At 35.8% G+C, this 25611-nt stretch overlaps 1 long non-coding RNA gene across 1 annotated transcript; it reads left to right on the top strand.

The window, feature by feature from the left end:
* Positions 1-13320: 13320 nt before the first annotated feature.
* On the top strand, positions 13321-16185 carry LOC129925882 (uncharacterized). The gene is made up of 2 exons (XR_008777645.1): positions 13321-13417; positions 14104-16185. It is a non-coding gene; the product is annotated as an uncharacterized LOC129925882 (long non-coding RNA).
* The last annotated feature ends 9426 nt before the right edge of the window (positions 16186-25611 follow it).

Genomic DNA, 25611 nt, shown 5'->3' with positions numbered 1-25611 from the left:
AATTGTATCGGCACTTGCCGTTCCTTTGGATACATCAGATGAGTGGAGAGGGGGGAGCTGCTGTGTGTTCCGACTACAGCCAATGCCCAGGCATTCATCTTATTTCTTGAGATGATCCTTATAGTCGCTTAGGTCAGTTATTGTTATATATGTTGTAATATTGTTTGCTATTGTTACAATGCTTCGTGGTCCTAGGTCAACTCGTATAATTTGAAACAAAACTTCCTCAAAAAATTTTGTTTGCCAATCAGGAATGTGTTGTTTTTTTTTATGCTCAGTCCAAGGTTCACAAAAACAAATTGCGTCAAGGTGCTCAAATATTACGATAGGGAATGAATGCGTCCAGAATTAACTGCTGGTTATAGCGTGGACAGGCCAAGGCGTCATTACAAATACAGCCTCTGGCAAAACCTTATCTCTCTGTAAATTCCATCCCACCACATTACCAGCGCATGAAGATGGTTTGATCCTCACAGTAAATAGTCACGTGGCTAAAAGATAGAAAACAAATCAGGATCATTAAGCCCAGGGTTATGTTCATTAAAACTCATGCAAACTATCCATGTATGTTGTGTATGTGTACTGGTAGTCAAACGTATTGGTAAGAACAAGAGTGATTTTTGTCCATTAGATGTTGGAGTTTAGTTTCATTAATGTTATGTCACTTAACAGTATAATGTTTTATGGGCTTTAATATTAATAAACATTGTCCAAAGACAGAGTGAAACAATAAGGCCTTTAGAAAAAATCGATATCTACAATCGACTATACTTTTATATGGGAAATCCTGTCAATATTGGGTTTTGGATAGACATCTGACATATCATAACATGGTTAGCCTCGTAGCGATATTTATTCATAAAATAGTCAAAGCTTTTATTAATTTTTTTTTTTTTGGGGGGGGGGGGGGTGATAGGAGGTGGGGGAGGCGTGGAGAATATATACCATATATACTACAGCATAGTGAGTAATAAATGGGCCACAAACTGCCAGGCTCTCCTTCTCGCGGTAGTGAAGGCTCGTTGTCTTGGGTTTGAATCGCTGTCGAGCAACTCACCCCCCCCCCAGTCCAGTTATTAGCCGACAGAAAGACAAGAACATCTATCAGTTGTTTTCTCTTCATGAAGACTCAACTTGATCAGTTAATAAACATGAACATTAAATTTAGGTATGTCAATCAGATGGTCCTACACCGCACAACTCAGACTATTTCAGATAGTCCTACACCGCAAAAGTCAGACTAATTATCTCAGATAGTCCTTCAAAGCACAACTCATAGTATCTCAGATAGTCTTTAACTGCCCAATTCAGATTATCTCGAATAGGAAATACTCTTCTGCTCTAACACAAACACAAAACGGACCTTCTCTCTAAATCAAATCATGCCAAACACTCCAGTTCCAACTCTCTATCCTCTCTCCAACTCTAATCACTAACAAACCTCATCTACACCCACAACCATTCACAGGCCTCAGCTAACCAGGATCTCATCCCCCCTCGTGATAGCCATGCTTCATGACTCAATAGCGTATGTCAAGTGAACCCCTAAAGTTTAGCTTTACCATTATTATAAACAAACATTCAGACAAAATGTTTGTGTTGTCTTTTCTTCAAAGCTTCTATCAACTCACTCTGTCCAACGTCCAGTCTGCTTTTGTTCAATTTGGAGCGTGCTTTATTTACGATGGATCTAAGTCATGGATTCACGTCTTACAGCGCGTCCAATAAATCCCATAATTATTATATCAACTTTGCACATTTTTGTACACGTTATTTCTCCCACCTCCCAGTCAAGGATCAAGTTGAAACTTTGCACAATTTTTTTCATTGTCGATGACAACACATAGGCCTAAATAAAAAAAAAGTTAATTAATTAGTTAATAAATTAGTCGTAAATCGTAATTAATTAATTTTGCTCTATATAGAAAAAGATACTAAATTAAGGGGAGAGAAGTCTTATGTAGAGAATTATGTCGTTAGCTAAACATTTTAAACCAGCAGCAGACTATACAATCTTCTATTTTTTTTAAGTACTTGAATAGCTCACTGGCTAATACGTCGGCCTTCTATCACGTGTTCAGACTCAGGCAACTTAAGAAAAAAAAATCTTTTGACAAAGCAGCACATCAACCCTCTCTCAGTACCCCTCCCACCTCCAAAATGGTCCACGAATGTGATTGGACCATATTGCACTGAGCATTCTATAAATATGAAATTAGAGCTTATCAAAAACGATTAGTATAGTGTATATCTAATACAAATTAATTACATTCAAATAGTTGATGCAATTTCCCTCACTATAAGCTTTGTTTTTGAAGTGGTATTTTAAAATTAGTTTATTCGTTTTATTATTATCTTCTTGCGCTAAAACGCAACGATCTAACACTTAAACTAGATTTATATTTTCCAATAATTCGTCAACTCCATGTTCAGTGTTGGAATAGAGTCTCCTCCTTGTATTACGAAGCTTAGCCTATATCAGCTCACTCTGTCTGTTGGTCTGGTACAAAGTTCGAACACGTTATTTCTCCTAAACCCATTCTCGATTTGAATCTTTAGACAGTCATTTATTGTACCTAACAAAATATGAGTCAATACAAAAAATTAACTAATTAGTCAATTAACTACTGGTAATTAATAATTTTTTTATATAGAAAAAGGGGAATAAATTCTACTAATTGAGAGATATACTTGTAAATGTGGAGTTCTTCCACGTAGATAAGCCTTTTTTTTTTTTAAAAAAAAAAAAAATTATTTTGCTTGTTTTCAAGTCAGTACAGTCTGTCAGTAAAGTCGGTCAATTAAGTCTGTCAATTTTCTTCCTCGATCGTGTTTCGTGTGTGGAAGAAGGATTTCCTGATCTGATTTTATATATAGATCTCGAGGATCTTCACTTAAAGCTTTGCATTATCCTGGTGATGGCACTATAGAAAATTGTATTTACAGGAATAAAATGTGATTTTGTAAAGGATATATTTAAATATTTTGGCTTCAGAAGTTCAGACTAAACTACTGACTTAAAATGATTCATTTAATTACTTTTTTTTTTCAATCTGAAAATAACAACAATTAAAAATACATAAATAATAATAAAAAAAAATGTATTAAACATTTTCAAATTTACTAAACACTTCAGAAAAAATTCCGATTTTTAAAGAAATTAAAGCGCTTGGCTTCCGAACCGGGGTCCGGGGTTCAAATACTGGCGAAGACTGGGATTTTTAATTTCGGGATCTTCGGGCGCCTCTAAGTCCACCCAGCTCTAATGGGTACCTGACATTAGTTGGGGAAAAGTAAAGGCGGTTAATCGTGTGCTGGACACATGACACCCTCGTTAACTGTAGGCCACAGAAAAAAGATGACCTTTACATCATCTGCCCTATAGATCACAAGCTCTGAAAGGGGAAACTTTTTATATATTAAATATTTAATATTAAAAGGCCAATAAAAGGCCAATTATTAATGGGATTGTTATTAATAATATTTACCTATAAATAAGTCTAAAACAAGATGTCACGAGATAAAAACATCAGAACTAACATGATGTTTGGTACGTCGTACTGCGACCAGTTCCATATTTAGCCTTGAAAAGACCCTAAGCTATTTCAGGCATGGAGCCATTTATAAGTCCAGATATTATATGTCTGTGCTAAAAATGTCTTGGGGGTCCTAAGCTGTAGCTTGTGTTGCCTATCGATCAATCCGGTCCTGGCTGCGAGCTCAGTTGTTTATTTAACACTTCGCATATATCTTTATATTAAAATCCTCAATCGTCTGGTCAGTGACAGATACACTGCAGACTTACTGAGGATGTCATGTGACAAATGTAATTATGTATCAGAACCTGCGCCCATGAATATCCAGATGCGTTCCAAAATGAAAGTGTTCGAATTTACGTCTATGAGTTCATACCTCGTTATGTCGCCATGTATTGTGTTAGGCAAAGGGTTAAGTTGATGTAGCAGAGATATTAAGCTTTCCGCTATCGAAGTTGGCGCCTCGTTCATCATGTCCTGTTCCTCATGCTGGAATTGACACTTGACTTGTTCTTAGCCCCAACTGCTTTTTGTTTTTGGACTTGTCCTGAGCTGGTTTTCTTAAATAATAGGATGCTGTTAGAGAGTAGATGCTCATTTCTAGCATGCATCAAACATCATAGACATAAAATATAGGATCAACATATAATTAGTTACATCTCAGAAACTTTGTCTATTTAGTGCTCAGTGTATGCCTAACCGCGGAAGTTACAAGTTACCTGTCAACAACACTTGCGAAAAAAAACCTTTTTCTTTAGCTAAATTTATGGTTATAACTTTTTTAAAAAGTAAGAAAACATTTATTAGTTACAAAATATATTGCAACAAAAACGTTTAATAAAATGTGATATATGCCTATATTGACTTGAACAAGGTACAAGGATGCCCAACCTAATTCGACCTGCGGGCCATTTTAATTTCCGACACTCGTGAGCAACATTGTTGCTAGCCTTATCATCGACTCATTTTCTCTTTTTGGTAAATTTCCACCCTCCAATCTCTAGTTGTAGTTTAACAATCTTTTATTCGCGGCTCAAATCAAGAATGCCGTCATATTTGTTTCGTAATGTCGTTTATATGTTGTTTATTTTAAACAGCCAGACTTTCAATATAAAACAGAAATGTTACATAAAGACAGTAAATCGCTGTTCACTTTCCCTGATGGATTCTACATTCCATTTCGTAAACACACAAATGATGAAGGCCATGGTACCAATCCATCAGAGAAAAGGTAAAAGCCCTAAAGATATTTTTTTTTTAAATTTTTTTTTTTTTTTTGAAAAAAAAATAGGGGGAATTTTTTACACTTTGTGCCGACTTTTCGGGGGACCAGATCGAACCACGTCGCGGGCCGGAGCTGGCCCTTGTGCAGTATTTAGGTCATCGTTGGATAAGAACTACGACAATGTGTCAAAAGACTTAATGTTGAATGGTTTCATTTTTTTTTTAATTTTGATCTGTGAAGCATGCAATTAATTTAAAAAGAAACATAGACTCCACTTTGTTTCAGCTTGCTACATCTTATTGGTGTTGTTCCTAACAGTGATTTCACAAAGAAAACTTATCTTTGACCTTTACCTGAAAAAAAGTCCAAAGTTCCCTGAAAACTTTCTGAAACATAACACCGTTGCAGTTGTAAGGAGAAAAATTCCCAAGGGGAATGAACTTTTTGGGGATTTCCCTTTTCTGTTTTCTTCTCTTGTGTGATACTGATGTCTACTTGAACGTAAATAGTCGAATGCTTGGCTTATCATCCATACATAGTCCAACTCAGCTCAGATCAACGATTTTCAACCTATCGAAAGCTCAACTTTTATAAAACCTTCGCTGGGACAAGAAAAAAGTTGTAAAATATACCCAGAATTAATCACATAACAATTAAAAAAAAACAGCAGTTGAAAAAAAAAATAAAAGGAAAAAAAAAGAAGGGGGGGGGGTCAAAACTCCCAACACAACATTCGGTAATCCTTGAAACGTGTGGAAAGAATGAGAGTACTTTAGAAAGCAGCCAATGATTACTGCTTAAATTCATGTTGGGAATAAGTCTGTATATCCCTTATTTTGATTGTAGGCTTTGATCTCTAAGAGACACACACCAAGGGCTGAACTGTTACAAAATATCCCTGTGAGTCCCTACATGTACGTTTAGACTTTTAGACTTGTATGGCTCTAAGCTTAATCTTACTGAGCCTACCGATCTTACTTAAAATACCGATCTTACTGAGCCTACCGATCTTACTTAAAATACCGATCTTACTGAGCCTACCGATCTTACTGAACCTTTTTACTGTCAAAAGAGTTGAGCCGAAGCTCCTCAAACTCTGGGGTTGTAGGCCTGATTTAATAAAGAGCTCTGTTTGGAATCGGTCCAAACTAATGTTCATTTTAACACTGCTGTTTCCAATGTGTCGGACACTTCAGGCACACTGACTATAATACATGGCCGAGGGCTGAGAATGCCGGGAACCCCTGCCATCATCGCATAGGTTGCAGTGGCATAAGGCCAGCCCTGCAAAATAGTGGCGTATGCTACGCCGCCGGTCAACTAGTTTTTCTATAGTTTACCAAGCTAACCATGCAGGACTCGCCATGGATGAAATGGTCCCATGAGGAACGGCGCCTGGATTTCAACATAGTCATGGGAGCTCTGTTACAGCACCGCACTTTGCAATGGCAATTCTCTCTCAAGGAGTCTTGTTTTGTTACTCATTTAGCCTAATCTTTACCCCGCCCCGGGCTTAGGCAGGGTAGTGTACCCTGGTCTTACTGAACCTACCGATCATACTAGACCTACTGATCTTACAAAGCCTACAGATTTTTACTGAACCTACAGATTTTACAGAACCTACTGATTTGACTTAACCAACTGATCTTGCTGAACCTACTGACCCTAGGTCAATTGCACTAAAGAAAATGAAGCCAAAAAATGTGAACGTGTGGGTGAGAGGCATGTACGGATCCGGAACTTGTGTGTGTGTGTTTGTGATTTTTTTTTCTTGTTACTCAAATGGGTAGGCTAAACTACTATTTATAAATATATTTATATATATACTTATTGATAGGCACTCAGAGTGAACATCTGTTTGTTAAAGGAAAAAGTTATACTAGGTGCTTTTCTTATTGTGTACTGGCAGAGGCGGCATTCAGGGGCGATCTCTCAAAGTCCCTCACCGAAGGGGGCCCCTCGATATGGAGATTCTTTCGACAGCATTAGCCCATAATATATGTGGGGTCCCTGACTCGAATTCTAATGTATAGTACCAATACGTTATTATAGTCTGAACTACAGTGTGGTGGATCTATATGAAAACAGTTCTTCCAAAGAAGGACTTATAACTCAGTAGTGTTAAAAACTTTCGTTCCGAGATCTCTACCAATTACCATAATCTTAGCATAATTTATTGGGTAAGGGTTAGAGCCAGGTCCACGACATCACTCACCAGGGTCCCGCGTACAGGTTAGGTAAACTTGAAATGTTCTCAACTTTGAAAAAAAAAGTCTTATCAATAATCCTATTTTATTTACACACAAAATGAAGCCCTGATGCTTCTAATACCCCTCTCTATCTCTTTCTCTCTTTCTGTCTCTCTCACACACACACACATGTATACTAACACAAGATGTAGATCTGACACTAGCACACATTTATTCCTACTAACACACACACACTTGATCAATGCCAACTCCTTCCAAAAACCAGGATGCCTGTTCAAATTACACACCAGCATGGCCATTAGGTCAGGAAATGGAGTAAACATATTCAGCAGAGTATCCAGACCTGGAGGTATGGCGTCATTCTGTCCCGAACAAATGAATGAAATCTGGACATATCCAGAACCTCCGGCCCATAAAGCTGAGCCCATGCATCGAGTTTCTACCATTTATTATGCCTGACCAGAAGGTGAGCATTATAAGTAATCAATGTATTGTTTACAGCAAGACAAGGGTTGACCAGTTGATGGTGTTGAGTTGAAGATAAGTTTTGGAACAGCTGATGCATTAGGAGAGACTTAGTACAAATTAATCACAGCAGATGTCCAAAGAATTCAATGGTAAATTATAATAAAATAAGTGTAGTTAAGCTTTTTTAATTGAAGAAAAAATCATTTATATAATTGGCTCACATCAAAGGAAGGACAGATCGTCTGCATCAAACGCTATACAAGTTTGAAATGGCGACATTGATCAACAAAGAGTAACAGTGTTATGCTGTTGTGATTTAATATATATACACCTTGTGGTTTTTGTCGTTTATTTTTTCTTGTGGAAAATGATCGACGAGGAAGAACCTTTAAAAATGTTTATCACTTTAAAAACAAAGCCTGATAAAATGCTAAGAAAAACACAAAGGCACATTTCTTATTCCCTAGTGCCATTAGAGCATGGAATGATTTGCCTGAATCAGCCAGGAAAACCAACAACTTGGCTGGGTTTAAGTCACCGAATAACATGCAGGACTAGACTAACATATTGTATATGAAGGACATAAACATACTTTTTTTTTTCAAGTAATGTCTGTATATATTTATATATATATGGTGACGTCAAAAAAGAATATAAGGTCTAACATTTGTTTGACTACTTTAGATGTTTTTAAATCAAGATGAAACTATATTATGAAGTTTTATTTTTTAAAAATAGTTTTTCAACATTTTAGAAGAAAATCAATATAACTTCTCTTTTCTTCTTTATTGATTTTGTTGCATGAGTAGGCTTCACTCTCACCCTCCCTCTCTCTGTATATACTTATCTAGGATTTATTGTTCAGTGAAAGAATTTATTGCTTAGGTCATCACTTTCTTAATGGAGAAAATAAATGCCAGTTTGAATCGATTTCACTTTTTTTTAGAAAAGGTCTTAAAGATGGCGACATTGTAGATGAATACAAGTTTGGCAGATTATAACCAGGGGCAAAGATTACTTGAAACGTTTTAATGGGGTGCTTAATGAATTTCTAATAATTAGGAAAATTTCGGTACATTGTTAAGTCACTTTAAAGACCAGTGCCTTGGGGGAATGCCTTGTGAAAGGAGCCGCAATATACTGTCGGGTCAATTTGACAATTAAGAGCTTGAATCGATCGTTACCACCGTTTCAAGAATCGATACTGGCTATTAAAAATGTACGAAGCTATTGTCAGCAGTAACAAAATGCCAGCTTTTTTTTTTAAAGGGAGTCATATTTGAGTATTTCAATTTATTTCAGAGGTGTTAGGTAGTAAAGGCATGAGCAACTAATGTATTGAATACTTGTCTTTATATAGAACAAGAAAATGTTGATGTATTAAACATTTGTCTGTAACTAGAACAAGAACATTTTGTCATCTGATAACAATGTGATGAATAAGCAGAACGTTTTAGAAAAATATAGCTCATTCTAAGTTTAGTTTGAGCAAAGCTGTACATGCCATCTATTTGAAGACTCTCATATACATCATCCATGTCCTAACAACCAACACTACAGATGGCTTACATGCCAGTGTCGGCAGATCAATATCGCATAGGCAACGCTGTTGTTGATCTATCTCAGCATCTATATGTGTACAGCCCAGGCTTGGTCAGACCCAAGTTGATTGGTAGCGGACAAGGTGACATTTCAACATCAGTTTGATCTTAATTAGTTCTGTTGTCGTTAGACGAATTAACAGACTCAGCTATCACACTGCGTTGAGCTCTACATTTAGTTTGGACAAATATACTTGAAGATGGAATGTATTCAGACCAAAGACTCGTCTCTTTCTTCATCTAATGTTTATTACATACATTTGTACAAAAAAGGATGTACCGCTAGGCCAAATGTGAAGAACAGATCAAAGGTGTAGTTTAATCAAGTTCAGCTCTAAATTTAGATATTGATTTGTATCAATAAGCAATTTATCTATGCCGCTTCATACGCAATGCAGTTCTGCTTAAATTAGAACAGATTGTAATACAGTGTAATTCCATATAATGTCATGCAATATAATGTCATGCAATGTAATGTCATGCAATGTAATGTTATGGTATTTGTCTCTTGTAACTTACGGTGTGTGGTTATATTATTATTATATACTAATACTATGATGAAGCATTGTAAATAGAAGTGCGAGTCTCATGGACTAGTCACCACAAGATTGAGCAGTGTTCGATTCACTGAGATAAGGCAAAAGCTTATTTTCATTAACCAGGTGAAGGCTTCTTCGATAGATCAATCTTCTCTTCGCGAAGTTTAGTTACAAACTCAACTATCCTAACTCGTTGCGATAATATCATATTCTTAGCCTAATATTGTCATTGTGAAGTCTAGTTTCTAACTTGGTATCCTAAATTGATGCTATAGTTACCTAGTCAAATATTGTCATTGTGAAGTCTAGTTTCTAACTTGGTATCCTAACTTATTGCTATATTATCCTAGTCAAATATTGTCATTGTGAAGTCTAGTTTCTAGCTTGGTATCCTAAATTGATGCTATAGTTACCTAGTCAAATATTGTCATTGTGAAGTCTAGTTTCCAACTTAGTATCCTAACTTATTGCTATATTATCCTAGTCAAATATTGTCATTGTGAAGTCAGGTTTCTAACTTGGTATCCTAAATTGATGCTATAGTTACCTAGTCAAATATTGTCATTGTGAAGTCAAGTTTCCAACTTGGTATCCTAACTTGTTGCCATAGTTACCTAGTCTAATATTGTCAAGCTTAGTTCATCGTAGTCTCGTTATGTGTCTTGAAGAGTATAGTGCAAATACCTCATCTCATTTAAGTCTCAAACTCATTGTACCACAGACACATTTCTCGCGCAGGGTTGAGGAAATAAGGGATCGTACATGGAATTTCTTAGACCTTTTCTGATCAGAACTCTTTCATTACAAAAGATCTCTCAATACAAAATGTGGGACAATTATTTGTTAAAAGCTGTGCACTATAAGGCCCAGCCTATAATATCTGCTGATTTATTACAGTCTCTTCTCTAGTGATAATACCACTCATGTGATATGCTAGGATCAAATATTTGGACTCGAGCTTTATCTTGCCTTACCCTTATTTTGGTCCACATACCAAACTGGCAATTTAAATGCGGAAATGTCGAGGAACGCCTCGTCGCCAATTTTTTGGTTAGCACAGTGAGATCGATCCGTCCATCCGTTACGACTCTAGTGAAAGAATCGATTACCTGCACTCAGCTGTATAAGGAAAAAAAAGCTGGATATACATTTACCTGGTCTTTGTTTTTATCGATGCTGAAAGCAAACATATTTGTAAAGGTTGTTGCTATTAGTCTAGCAGTAACACTAGCGGTGATTATTAGGATATCGCCACTCATAAAGGCAGGCTTTAATTCCCTAGAGTGGAGTGTGGTAGGAGACCTTTTTTTTTGATACCATCAGTTTAGAGCCTGGAGATTTGAGAAAGGTTCGACCCTTCACTAGGCGGCGGCTGATCAATTCCAGCATTAACTCTAAACCCAGACAGACACAATACCTACAGCAGCCGACCGTGCAAGAATTCCGCTATAGCTCATCCCTTCCCTGAGGCGCTCAAAAGCAGAGCTCTGTACCAGTCGAGTCAGCAGAAGAAGACCAGAAGGAATTGGAGGCTCAACCGAGCTCTCTGTACCAGTCGAGTCAGAAGGAGACCAGAAGGAATTGGAGGCTCAACCGAGCTCTCTGTACCAGTCGAGTCAGCAGAAGGAGACCAGAAGGAATTGGAGGCTCAACCGAGCTCTGTACCAGTCGAGTCAGAAGGAGACCAGAAGGAATTGGAGGCTCAACCGAGCTCTGTACCAGTCGAGTCAGAAGGAGACCAGAAGGAATTGGAGGCTCAACCGAGCTCTGTACCAGTCGAGTCAGCAGAAGGAGACCAGAAGGAATTGGAGGCTCAACCGAGCTCTCTGTACCAGTCGAGTCAGAAGGAGACCAGAAGGAATTGGAGGCTCAACCGAGCTCTGTACCAGTCGAGTCAGAAGGAGACCAGAAGGAATTGGAGGCTCAACCGAGCTCTGTACCAGTCGAGTCAGCAGAAGAAGACCAGAAGGAACTGGAGGCTCAACCGAGCTCTCTGTACCAGTCGAGTCAGCAGAAGGAGACCAGAAGGAATTGGAGGCTCAACCGAGCTCTCTGTACCAGTCGAGTCAGAAGGAGACCAGAAGGAATTGGAGGCTCAACCGAGCTCTCTGTACAAGTCGAGTCAGAAGGAGACCAGAAGGAATTGGAGGCAGTGAGTGGATATAAGATTTATAAAAAAGAATTTCCCACGTATAAACGCCTTATAAAATCAATAATTAAGAATTTTCATACTACATAATATCAAACACAAATATCCACAAATACAATTAGACAAAGTTAATCATTAGAGATAGTGAACTTATTCTGTGCTATAAACAGAAGAGCTCAGAAAATGTGACTCTGCAGGGCTTAAAAAAAAACACAAATTAGCTACCTTAAAAAAACCTAGCATGTAAACACTTCCTCTTTCTTTGCACACCAGGTACACCAATAAAGCCAATAAGCTAGATAGTTCAACCCCGCAATGTATAAACATCTCCATAAGACAACTTTCAATAGATGTTACTCTGGGATTGGGTCACATGAAATGATAACTGTCCAGCTGACTGACTACACCAGATTACTGCAATGTACGGAGGGAGCTCGAAAAGAAAGCCAGGCAAACTTACAAAATAACTGGTTTTTTTTTCGAGTGTTTTACAACATATTGGTAGGCTACTATCATTTCTAGCAAAAAGTAAGGTAAATTAAGTTTAATTTGTAGCTTGCATAAAGGTCGTATTTACATTTCATATATTAATCAAACATATCTCTGGTTAATTGAACATATTACTGTTGGTAGATTTTCACGATCAACTCAACAATGTCAAGGACGCTAAATTGAACTTCGCTGTTGCCAACTCAATCAAATAGAACTGACCTATATAGTTTTAGCAATTACTCAATTCGTGGCAGTGGATCTTCACTTCAAGTCTCTTTTATTATCGCTAGTTAGTTGCCCATTTGTTTTGAAATTAGTTTTCTAGAGTAAAATTCTAATTTTTTTTCCATAGTGAATTGCTTCCTGCTACAAAAGGAATTGCTTAGAAAATTTGATATTGCAGCTCTAAAAAGTGCAGAAAAAATTGTCTTATAACTTTAAAAAACAAACTTGTTTTATCAATTTTTCAACACCCACCCCCCCTTTTGTTTTTACACCGGATACACCAAAAAGCTAACTATTTATAGATGATCCGCCAAGTATGCAAATATACGAAAGTCTACGTGGACTATAAGATATTATTAGGAGCTTCACGCCGTCACCAAAAGAGCTCCATTCACAACAGAGCAGATAGGCTTGTGTTTTCTTGAGAGTGTTAACGATTTCCTTGGAAGAGAAAAGCGGAGAAGAAAGATCTGTCTGGCTGGTGTGTATGCATTGTAAACATCATCCTTCACCTTGATTCCCTTGCAATGAATCGTTTACCTTGGCTCACAACAATAGGTTCAATGACCTAAAAGCTTCCTCCACATCAAAGGCCAGCCCTGTGTGTGTCTTGTACTACTGTTTTCATCAATATGTCGGACTGGCAAGGGGAGTAACCTTGCGTTGTCACAGCAAATTAATTCGATCTACGAACTACTCACTAGACAAAAACTTAGGCCTAGAAAACACACACACACACACACACAAACCAAACTATAGAGCAAGACGAGTTGACTGAGTGGCTAGCGGTGGGTCTCGGGTTTAAGTCCTGATGAATGCTGTTTTAACTATTGATAGACAAATATTAATAATTAATTGTTTCAAAAATTAGCGATGACTACATAGATATAATGATAACTTAGATCAAATTGTGTTCACAAAATGAGCATTTTCGCTTAAAATTTTAGAAGCATTGACTATGAGATGTGCATTGTAAGTAGTATAATTATTTCCTAATTTTACTTTTCAAATTAACTCACTGTTAAAAGGTATATATATAACTTTCGAGTAAAAAGTGTTAATGTTGTATTAAGTTGATTTGATAACTAACTACTTTACTCACACTCTAGGCTACATATGCCAATTTTTTTTAACCAATTTTTTATCAACTCACTTTGTTTCACTGGTATAAATTGAACACTTTATTTCTCTCACATCCGATCTCGGATCAAATTGAAATTTTGCAATTATGACAAAATAGGAATCAATTTAAAAAAAATAGTTAAGTAACTATTGATAATTAACTATTTCGTTGGTATCAATCAAGGGAAAGAAATTTAACTTGACAGATGTGGTGGTATTAGTTGAATTAGTTCCCTTGAGGAGGCGTGAGGCCGGAGTTCGAATTTTGACGTAGGCCTACACTTTTTTTTTTGTTATGCATTTAAAATAGATCACACGGTAACATTGACACAGCCTCTTCTCCCCCACCCCCCAACTAAATCCTAGCTCATGAGAAAACTAAAAGCATGCCAAACAAAAACAATAGGTAAAAATATTTCTAATCGCACAGTTTTAGTATTGTTTGTTTATTATACATTTAATTACATGACTGATCCAAACTAATTGATACATCTGCACTTAGTATAAGTTTTTAAAATGTTTTTCTTGTTCCTTAGAATGGATTCTACCCGTGAAACGGTTAACGTATGCTCCTGTAGCTCAATTTCTACTAAGATTCGATCTTTTTTTCACTCCAAAACCTTGTGCACAGTCACTGCTCCATTCCTAAGTATCGATGTACGGCGAAGAGATTTATTTAAAGCTGACCAGTAGCTTGAGATGGAAGTGAGGTCAAGGTGCGGTCTACCCGGACATTGTGCATTGAATGATAAGGAAGACCAAGAAAACAATGGATTAATGAACACTGTATTATAAACTGAAGGTCTTTAGCCTAATAGCCTAACGCCTGCTTCATGTCCTTGTGATACTTTGCACTCATCGAAAGTGAAAAAGTAATCAAATGAATGTTTACAACCCCCCCCCCATATCATTTTTTTTTGGTTCCCACGAAGATCTCCACAAATAGAACTCAAGGTGGTTTGTGATAGGTTATTGTTTGGACTCCAGGATGTAATTTATTTCTATGTCTGACTAAGTGTTGACTGTTTTCAACAGGTGCGGGTGGGGAGGGGTAGGAACAAGGACATGCCTTATTTCTATTACAACCTTCAGGTCCGTGTCTAAGTTTGTGTTGTTTTGCTAATGTGTTTTCTTGGTCTCTGTGTGTGTCTGTATCAAAGAAAGTGATTCACCCAAGATATTGCTCTCATCCCAAGCTGTTACAACCCAGACTGACGAATTATATCTACATGAATTAGAATAATTTGGACATTGAACTGCATTGTTAAGTCCACACAAGCCACAATCTAACATCAACAAACCTTACCCTTCCCCCCTTTTTTTTTCTCAATGCCATCTGACAGCTTTCATTATGACATGTAGTGATCTATTCTTCTTTTCCAGAAAAGAGTTAGCTTTTGGGAAAGATTGTTATTAGACTTAAATTTACAAGGAAAAAATGTTCAACATCAAAGATGGTCTCATTTTTCAGTTTTAGCTGGTGCCATATTTAGACTTGAAAAGGCCCTAAGTTATGGGCTTCCAGATATTATATGTCAGTGCTAAACATTTCTTGGGGACCCAATTGATTGTGTTACCTATAAGTATATCGGACCTTGATTTTCACGTTTTTTTTTAAATCTATTTATTAATGAACTGCTAAAGATATGGTTATATTCTAAGCTCAACCAGTAAATTACAATGATTACAAAGCTTATATTAAATCACTCTGTCTGTCTGTCTGGTAAAAATTTTGTATACGTTATTTCTCCCACACCCATTCTCGGATCAAGTTGAAACTTCGCACAATTATTCATTAGTATAGATAGACCAGACATTAATCAATTTAAAAAATACTATTAAACTATTAATTACTGGTAATGAATTATTTTGTTTGATACCAACAAGGGAAACTGATAATTCAGTATTCACATATATAACTAAATTTGTTGGGTTTAGTTCCCTTAAATAATTGTTAACGCTATTTCTCCCTCACATATTCTTCGATTAAGTTGATACTTTAAACAATTATTTATTGCACCTAACAAAACATGAATCAATAAACAAAAGTACTCAATAAGTCAATTAATTATTGGTAATTTATAATTTTGTTTGATATCGAATAAGGGAAAACTGGGAAATAACTAGTACATTATTGATACATATAGTTTTAAGGGCGGAGTTCTTACATTTTAGATAACCTTTTTTTTTTAAGTATTAAGTATTTTTTATGTTTTTGTTGTGCAGCTCTGAATTCAGTTATGTAGCACTTATGATTTTATAATTAATTCAAACTTGCGTATTTTTTTCTATCTCTGTGTATCATTTTTGGCAGTTTTCAATGTTAGAACGCTCGACTGCTTCATTATCTGCTGCTATTAAAATACATGTACTTATAATAAAATTCATTATCTTACAAGCATTGAACATTTAGCATGGATGAGTCTCATTCGAGTGCACATTCTTTGATGAGTAAGAATACCAAAGCATATATATTTATATAGGTCTGTGACATTATAGATATAATCCTTTTGCAACGGCTTGTGTGACTAATGTGGCCAATCCTTGATACTCAGCTCTGGTCACAGGCTGGACATCTATAATGACATAAAAACTAAAGAATAAATTTGTGAAACATTTCTCGGAATTTTTGTTTTCACTTTAGATTTATAAATATATTAACCTTCAGTTTTAAACGAAAGAGCAGAAAGAACACTACGAGATGCTACAAACGTACACTTGTCCAATGACAAATGGATTTTTTAAATATAAAAATAGGGTATTTTTGTTCAATCCATCCACTTCTAATAATTAATGAAGTTTCTGCGTCCTCCACTGGCCAGCTCTCATTGTGGAAAGACTGAATACTGTATTAACAACATGGGTGGAAACGTCATGAACATATATTAGAGGGACACAACTCAATCAATAGATTAAAACTAAAAGTGTGGGTACATTTAAAGTTGCGGTTCCTGGACATGTTAATAAAATTGTATGAATATAATTTTAATAAGTTAATGATTCATTTCTTCTCAGGTTTTATGTGCACGTTTATCTTCATCACAGGAAACAGCACGGAGGTCCCAAATTATAAATTAACAATCAATGGGCAGCGAGGTAGCAACAGAAGAACAGAAACGTGCCAAATGGGAAAGACCAGTCAGGCGCTACTTTCTTATGTGATGTATGCCTATGCGGGGCCTGGAGGCAGGGGCGGTCTTAACAGTACACGGGGCCCTGTGCGAGTGCAATGTGTGGGGCCCTGAGCCGTAAGGGTAGACTATATACACGTACCACATCACGCTAACGGGCTAATCCGTCAATAACGCTGTAACAATAACAATTCAGTATGTCTGCTTTTAACGCTGTGGGCCTTATTTTTAAAACAAAAAGTTAAGTTAAGTTCATTATATACAGTATTGTAATTGTTCGGCATAAAACAATTTTCTTTTATCTTAGAATTTAAAAAAAAAATATACTCCCAAGTCCGCACGATGTCTATGCACAGTAACCTATTGGGGAAAAAAACACGTAGTCGAAAGCAACCAATCCAAAGAGTTTATTTCGTATATAAACATCGACGTCCAATAATAATATTTTAAAACATATAAATGTTTTAATTCAGATAAAGTTGAACATTTTAAAACAATATTTACTAATTTTTTTCTGTGGCATTTTATGTCTCGAGAGATGATCTTTTCCCTTTGCAACTTAAAAACAAGCACCCAGTGGTGCGTCAAGCTGTGGCGGGATAGCACTTTATTGTCCGAAGGCTGCTCGGCTTAAGGCAGGCAGTAGCTATCCAGCTAAAAAGCCCCTCCTACCGTTAAGAGTGGTCCCTGGCGTTCCAGCTTACGCCAATCAGCTAGGAACTTGTCACCGGTAACTACCACTCTCCGTGTTTTTTCAAAGACATGACTGTCAGAGATGGAGTGATCTCTTCTTTGCTGGGGGAAAGCCTGGGCGGTAAATTTGCGAGTGCTGGGCTGCCCACACGTCAGCACACGCCTCTCTTCCATACTGACCGGGTCCAAAGGGATGGCGAGCCATCTTAATTTGGGGACAGGTGGCTGCAGGAGTTTGCCAGAGAGCAGTAGTCTTACTACTGTCCCTCCGCCTACGGGGCTCCAGGACCGGATTTTCTGTTAGGGTTTACTCCCTTAGCCTTAGACCTTACAGGGACACACACACAAGGCAGTGCGGCTGTTGACCTATAGCCAAGGGTTTGGTTTGTGGGCAACAGGGCGTGTCCGCACGCCGACGGGCCATGCCTGCCTCACATCTTGGGGCCAAACCTCTTCCGAGACCCTTGCAGTTTAGCCTGAGGCTTCTCAGCCTCAGTTTCCATCTGCCACCACGAGAAGGTACTGCATAGGACTTTCTGTGGAGAGCCTATGTACTGGCAAGAGAGACTTACAAAATTGCTCCCCTTTCACAGATGCTAGCCAGCGGTGGCAACAATTTAAGCTACCACTAGACGCTTCACACAGCCATTGGACAGACATTACAAAATACCCGGTACTAAATTAAAAATTGTATATTTATCTTTCAGAAATTTAATTCAAAGTACGTATAAATAATCTAGAATTTCGTTTACCTTGATTGTCTTGTGGCACTTGAGTAGAGCGTTGCATTCTCATATTAAATGTACAGTAATGGAATTTTTATTACTAACATAAAGTTTTTATGCTTATTTTTAATTAATGAATAACTAAAAATTGCAATAAAAATCACTAAATTTAGAAAGCCTTCAGAACAGAAGACTCAAAAGTAAAGTAGCAATTATACATAAAACACTGATCCATAATCTTCAAATACAAAAACAAAATTTAATAAAATACTCAGAAAGACACAAAGAAAGGCACATTTCTCATCCCATTTGCTAGGACAAATTTGTACAAGTGCTCCTTCTATCCCTGGATACCGACTCTAGCAGACATGATTGCCACCCTGATGATGAGAAAACAGTGCTCCAAATCTCAAAGAAGGAAAACAAAATTTGTAATTTGAAGGGGAAAAAATGAAAGAAATAATATAGATGCTTGTATGCCCATATATAATTTTAAAAAAGGTAATGTAAAGAACTGGTTTAATGGAGCAAAAGTACAAGGGAAACAACTCTAAGCAATGAAGACAAAGTGAAAACAAATGTGACAAAGATTTTAAAATGATTAAATATCATTAATGTACTACCTTCGCTATTTGATTGTTCTATTTAATTAGATATATCTATTGTTAACATTTTCACTGTTTATATTTTAAGTACTTTATATGTTAAAAAATATTCATTTTGTGCTATTGTATAAAAAAATGTATGATGAATAAATAACCTGGTCAATACAACTTTTAACGATAAAATGCTATGACAACCTTAACGTAATTATTTCCATTTCCATGTTTGATCACACTGTAAATAATTTATTTTAAATTGTACCCTTTTAATTTGTACCTTTGTACTAATAAAATAATATATTTTAAAAACGCCCAATTGCGAGTCTAATAGCCCCAAAAAGAAGCAGAGCCCCCCCCCCCACCCCCCACCCAAAAAAAAAAGAGGCAAAGAAAAGAGCTCGACAACTGACGTCAAAAGTTTAAAAAAAAAGCTGAGGTATCCTAAAAAACAAAATACGACAATCCCTTTAAATTAGTATTAGACTTTAAAGTTTAAAAGATTTTTTTGTAATCACAAGTCTCAAAGTGTTGCATTTAAAGAGAATATTATACAATATTAAACCATCTTACTGGCATTCATGTGGCCCTTTCGGTGGCCTCACCGGCCCAATAGCCCAAATGCCAGTCCTCCCCTTCAGTATATTTTATGTCAAGAATAATAAATAAAATATAATAAAGAATAAAATGATAAAATATTGCATAGAAATATTTTTTTCTTTCAATTCGCTTAATATTTAAAAAACAACATTAGAAGTAAAAAAAACAACTATACGTTTAAACACAAGTTCTGAATATTCTTATGTTTGATGGTTTGAAAATGTGCTAATTGGTGACTCGAATCCCTTTATCTTTATGTAGAAACCTCCCAATGCATTCGAAAAAAACGTTTCAATTAAGTATTTAGCTTGACACCTTGCACAAATTTATTGTAACTTTGTAAATAAGTAAATGTCTTCTATAAATCTGCTAGGTCAAAGGTTTCTCAAAGGAAATGTCTAACTATTCCCAGTTTAGATGGCTTAGAATAATTCACATAGTCCTAGCTTAGAATAATTCACATAGTCCTAGCTTAGAATAATTCACATAGTCCTAGCTTAGAATAATTTACATAGTCCTAGCTTAGGATAATTCACATAGTCCTAGAATATAATAATTCACATAGTCCTAGCTTAGAATAATTCACATAGTCCTAGCTTAGAATAATTCACATAGTCCTAGCTTAGAAAAATTTACATAGTCCTAGCTTAGAATAATTCACATAGTCCTACTATGCAGGGCAATATTTTATTTTGCTTGCGAATTATTACAACTTGTTCAATTTTGAAAGTCTAACTGTCTCATAGCAAAACAAAAAAAAAATAAGGAAATGGTCATAACACAGCTTCTCTACGCCTTACTTACTCACACTGAACATGTTCTCCAGCTACGGCCAACGCATTCACATACACTGACGCTTCTTTTTGGTTTAACTATAAACCTCAGAAAAAAGGAAGTCAAGTTCCAGAAGTCACCCAATAAAATCTACTCAGCCCCAAAGATCACCGTCAACAGACACCAATCTAACTTGGTAGACAACTTCACAAATTTGGAAAGCATAGTATCAAATGACGCATTGCTTTAAGGGAGGTTGATAAGCGTCTGATCAGGGCCAGTAGTACTTCCAAGCGAGAGTGTGGCGAAATAATTCGCTCCCCCCCCCCCGCCTACAAAAATCAGTTGCTATTAAAGAGTTGTTCTCTTAACCTCTCGATGTGGATCTAAGACATGGGTACTTGACAGAAAGCAGCTAAGACTTCTTGAACGCTTTCACCAAACAAAGATGCTTGCACACCGTCATGTACATACGTTGGCTAGACTGTCACTACAAACAGAGATGTTCTGGCGAATGCCGCTGTGAACTTCTTATAGTCCGACAGTCACGCTGAGCAGGGCACGTATCCCGTACGGGGGACGAACATATGCCAAAGGCAATCTTCTTTTAATCGTCAGCCAAACAGAGATGCCCCACGGAAAATCTTCTTTAGAATAGGCCTACTAAGGTAATGTTTTTAAGTCTCTTCGGAAAAAATACGTCATTTTACTTTGTTACAAAGTGCATGTTAATCCTATAACGTAGACATTTGGCATCACTTGATGTTTCGTACTAAAGCTATAAGGAATATAGCCTACTAATACTAATTGCAATATTAAATGTCTTGACGAAACCATTTTAGAAGTTACACTGCAAAAACTTTCTTCCAAGCCAATAAAAGGCCAATAGTTTTATGAAAAAGATGTAAAACGACACGAAGTGAGCTGTGGTTTTTCTACACTGTTGGGGGACCTAAGAAACTGTCTATTTAAACGTCATGTGCAATAACATTGAGAACAGAACACAAAACGTCATGTGCAATAACATTGAGAACAGAACACAAAACGTCTTGTGTAATAACATTGAGAACAGAACACAAAACGTCATGTGCAATAACATTGAGAACAGAACACAAAACGTCATGTGCAATAACATTGAGAACAGAACACAAAACGTCATGTGCAATAACATTGAGAACAGAACACAAAACGTCTTGTGCAATAACATTGAGAACAGAACACAAAACGTCATGTGCAATAACATTGAGAACAGAACACAAAACGTCATGTGCAATAACATTGAGAACAGAACACAAAATGTCATGTGCAATAACATTGAGAACAGAACACAAAACGTCATGTGCAATAACATTGAGAACAGAACACAAAACGTCATGTGCAATAACATTGAGAACTAACAGAACACAAAACGTCATGTGCAATAACATTGAGAACTAACAGAACACAAAACGTCATGTGCAATAACATTGAGAACTAACAGAACACAAAACGTCATGTGCAATAACATTGAGAACTAACAGAACACAAAACGTCATGTGCAATAACATTGAGAACTAACAGAACACAAAACGTCATGAGCAATAACATTGAGAACTAACAGAACACAAAACGTCATGAGCAATAACATTGAGAACTAACAGAACACAAAACGTCATGTGCAATAACATTGAGAACAGAACACAAAACGTCATGTGCAATAACATTGAGAACTGAACACAAAACGTCATGTACAATAACATTGAGAACTGAACACAAAACGTCATGTACAATAACATTGAGAACTGAACACAAAACGTCATGTACAATAACATTGAGAACTGAACACAAAACGTCATGTACAATAACATTGAGAACTGAACACAAAACGTCATGTACAATAACATTGAGAACTGAACACAAAACGTCATGTGCAATAACATTGAGAACAGAACACAAAACGTCATGTGCAATAACATTGAGAACAGAACACAAAACGTCATGTGCAATAACATTGAGAACAGAACACAAAACGTCATGTGCAATAACATTGAGAACTGAACACAAAACGTCATGTACAATAACATTGAGAACTGAACACAAAACGTCATGTGCAATAACATTGAGAACAGAACACAAAACGTCATGTACAATAACATTGAGAACTGAACACAAAACGTCATGTACAATAACATTGAGAACTGAACACAAAACGTCATGTACAATAACATTGAGAACTGAACACAAAACGTCATGTACAATAACATTGAGAACTGAACACAAAACGTCATGTACAATAACATTGAGAACTGAACACAAAACGTCATGTACAATAACATTGAGAACTGAACACAAAAGCTACTCATCGGATTGGTAGTTTTTATCCGATTTTTTTTTTTAAATGACCAAATATTTCCAAAATGACTTCAGGTGTATATCTTTCCTAAAGAAAGTATTTAACCGATCGAGGCTCGGTAACCAGATACTAACAATTATGCAACAGAAAAAAACATAGGAAGTAAGTACGTAACAAATTTAATAGTATTGACTTATACTGATTACTTCCCTTTTTATGAAGACTAGGAATATTGTCAATTATGACTTTGAATCTAGAATGCATACTCTTGTGTTTACAATAGCTTACATCTCTCTTTCTACTAATACAAAAAGGCTCTTGATCCTTGCTTAAAGTACTGCTATTTTGCAATAGTTGTATTGAAACCAGTGCCATGTTGAAATTAAAGCTTATAGATTCTAGTTATTCGTCTAGATTTTAAAAAAATATGTTTGTTTAGTTTACACATTTCAAAAGCTGAAATAGAAGTTTATTTTCGAGTAGAACACAAATCTTTATACGAAAATACATAAGAAATATGCTTTAAAACTTCTCGTTTCTTTCAATATTAACAGTGAATTATATTTAAAAAAGATTTTATATTAAAATGAGCAAGTATATATATGTATGTTATTATATATATATATATATATATATATATATATATATATATATATATATATATATATATATATATATATATATATATATATATATTCTCTCTCTCTTCTTATCTTATATATCACATATATTATAAAAAGAAGACAATTACGTCCTACGCATTTCATGTGTCAATCTAGTCATGCATTAGATCTATAATCAATGACTTAAAATCTGCTAAGGCGTTCGTTTTCCTGGCTGATTCAGGCAACCCATTCTATTCTCTCTCTCTCTCTCTCTCTCTCTTATATATAATCTAAGACACCTCGCTGGTTTTAGTTCTTGGTTTAGGCAACTGCTTAAAAAGCTTTTTTTTCATAAATTGAACCTTCATGAAGACCTATTAGATTAAAATCTAATAATTGTCTAATTATTTTACAAGAACCTGACATACATAAAAGTAAAAAATGAATAATTCATCCAGGCATTTTTAGATCAAGAGCTCTTCTTCAGAAAAAAAAAAGAGAAAAAAAAAATCTAAAACCACATCCGTTAGAAACATTGGGTTTTCCTGTGGTAAATAGATAGAGATAGATCTGGGTGAACTCACGTAAAATAATCAAGACAATGACTGAAAACTTTCTTTTCTTCTAGATCTATTGAGTTTGCACATTCCAACATACTTCAGTGAAATTTATAATGTGAGCTTAAGTGTACTTTCAACTTTATCAAATAAACAGATTCTAGTTTAATATGGGAAATAATGGGTCAACTACTTCTAACAGGGGTAAGTACACTTCTGGACTTCTCAGTAATCTCAGTCTTCTGAGTGGTAGTGTTAGTACATAGAGTCTAGTAGTTACCGTGTCGACGGTGTCTTCCATGTATCAAAGTATCATATTTAAATTATCAATGTAATGAATGTAAATCTAATCTATACTATATATTATAATATATATATAATTACTAAATTAGTAATTTGTATTATTATTATATATAAGATAAGATTAGTAATTTACTACAATCTAATAAATTTAATAGGTCTAACTAAATCTAGACTAGTAGTTAAGTAGTAGTAGATCTATAGTCTAGAAAATAATATAGATATCTAATTATCTAGTCCTAGATTTAATTCTAGAGCCTAGGCCTAGACAATGTAGTATTACTAATTTAATAATGTTCACTGATTTTAAATCCCTTTTTATCACATCAACGTAACAGAGATGGGGGCGACCAGTTTTTCTTGAGCCAAACGCAAGTTGCCCATACAGAATGATTTTCAGGACACGATTGTCCTCCACCCAGCAAACATGTCCGAGCCAGCGCAGGCTGCGTTGCCTGCAGACTGTAAAGATGCTGGGAAGGCCTGTTCTCGCAAGGATCTCAGTCGACTCAGTATTACACACTCTTTCTTTCCATGTTATTTTTATTATTAGTGTAGATCTAGAATAAGGGCTAAACCAATGCTCACGAGTCTACTATCATAATATAATCCAGAATTTTAGGCAGAGCATCCAGATTTTTTAAAAAATTGTCGGAAAAACCAAGTGAAGTTTAACTTGAAATTAGTAAGATATATATATATATAGTTTAATAGTCTTTAAAGCATTTGTTTTCAAATTTGTGTGGCTCTCTGTGCTTACAAGGGTAAGGTATAATAGTATGTCAGTTTATTATATTATTGTTATGGATTCAAATGTGAGTACATTGACATTATTATTAATGTTTAAATAATTATTAAATATTATATATATTTTATAGTTGATATTCTTAGAATTCTAAAAGACGTTAAATACTAAGATGATCGATGATTAAGTACTTTAAAGACCTGTATGCATTGCATCATGTTTCTTAAATGTCTAATTATCCTCATTATCTTTCCTTCCCCCTTTTTATGTGACTTAATTTGACCTGTGCACTTTTCGCTATGATCAAATTTTGCTATATATGCAGAGAAATGCATTGTGGCAGCTTGGTTTGCAGGAAATGTCTTGCCACTGTAGCCTGCTAGCTAAAAGGGATGTGAATGTTTCCTTTTCAGTTTGGTGGGAGAATGGGGAGATCACTTGAAGCAAAAGGTTAAGAATCACTGATCTAAGTCTAAATAAGTTTATGTTGAAAGAAGTTTCTTAACACAAGGCTTTGAAAGAAAATGAGTTATAATGTGGGCTAACTATTTTTATCTCTATATAGACCTTCACACTTCTTCAAATGTTCAGTTGGAATCTTGAACCACTTGTCAAGTGCTTGTGGGCTCCTCTTTGGTACTTAATTTTGTGATGTTAATTGCAAACTAGTGCATGCTTTGTCTGGTTTGGGAACCAAAAATTTGAAGTTTGTCAATATCGATGACTAGTATTCTTGACAAATTCTTCAGAGACTGAACTGCCATTAAACTGATGTATGATCTTTAAAATTGTCTTAAATCTTTGTAGTCTAGGAGCACCTTTAGAGATTTCTTTCAAATTAAGTCACACCCATCTCATTCATGACACAAACTAAATTTGACTTCCAAATGAGCTCCATCCAGTGGGACAAATTCTGTATTTGTGAAGTTGATTTAAATATGGTGGTTCCTACTAAACATTTCTGCACTTGCAAATTTGATCTA

This window comes from Biomphalaria glabrata, chromosome 1, assembly GCF_947242115.1.
Source record: "Biomphalaria glabrata chromosome 1, xgBioGlab47.1, whole genome shotgun sequence".
NCBI lineage: Eukaryota > Metazoa > Mollusca > Gastropoda > Planorbidae > Biomphalaria > Biomphalaria glabrata.
Note: the sequence above shows the minus strand (reverse complement) of the source record. Positions and strands in the feature narration are given on the sequence as shown.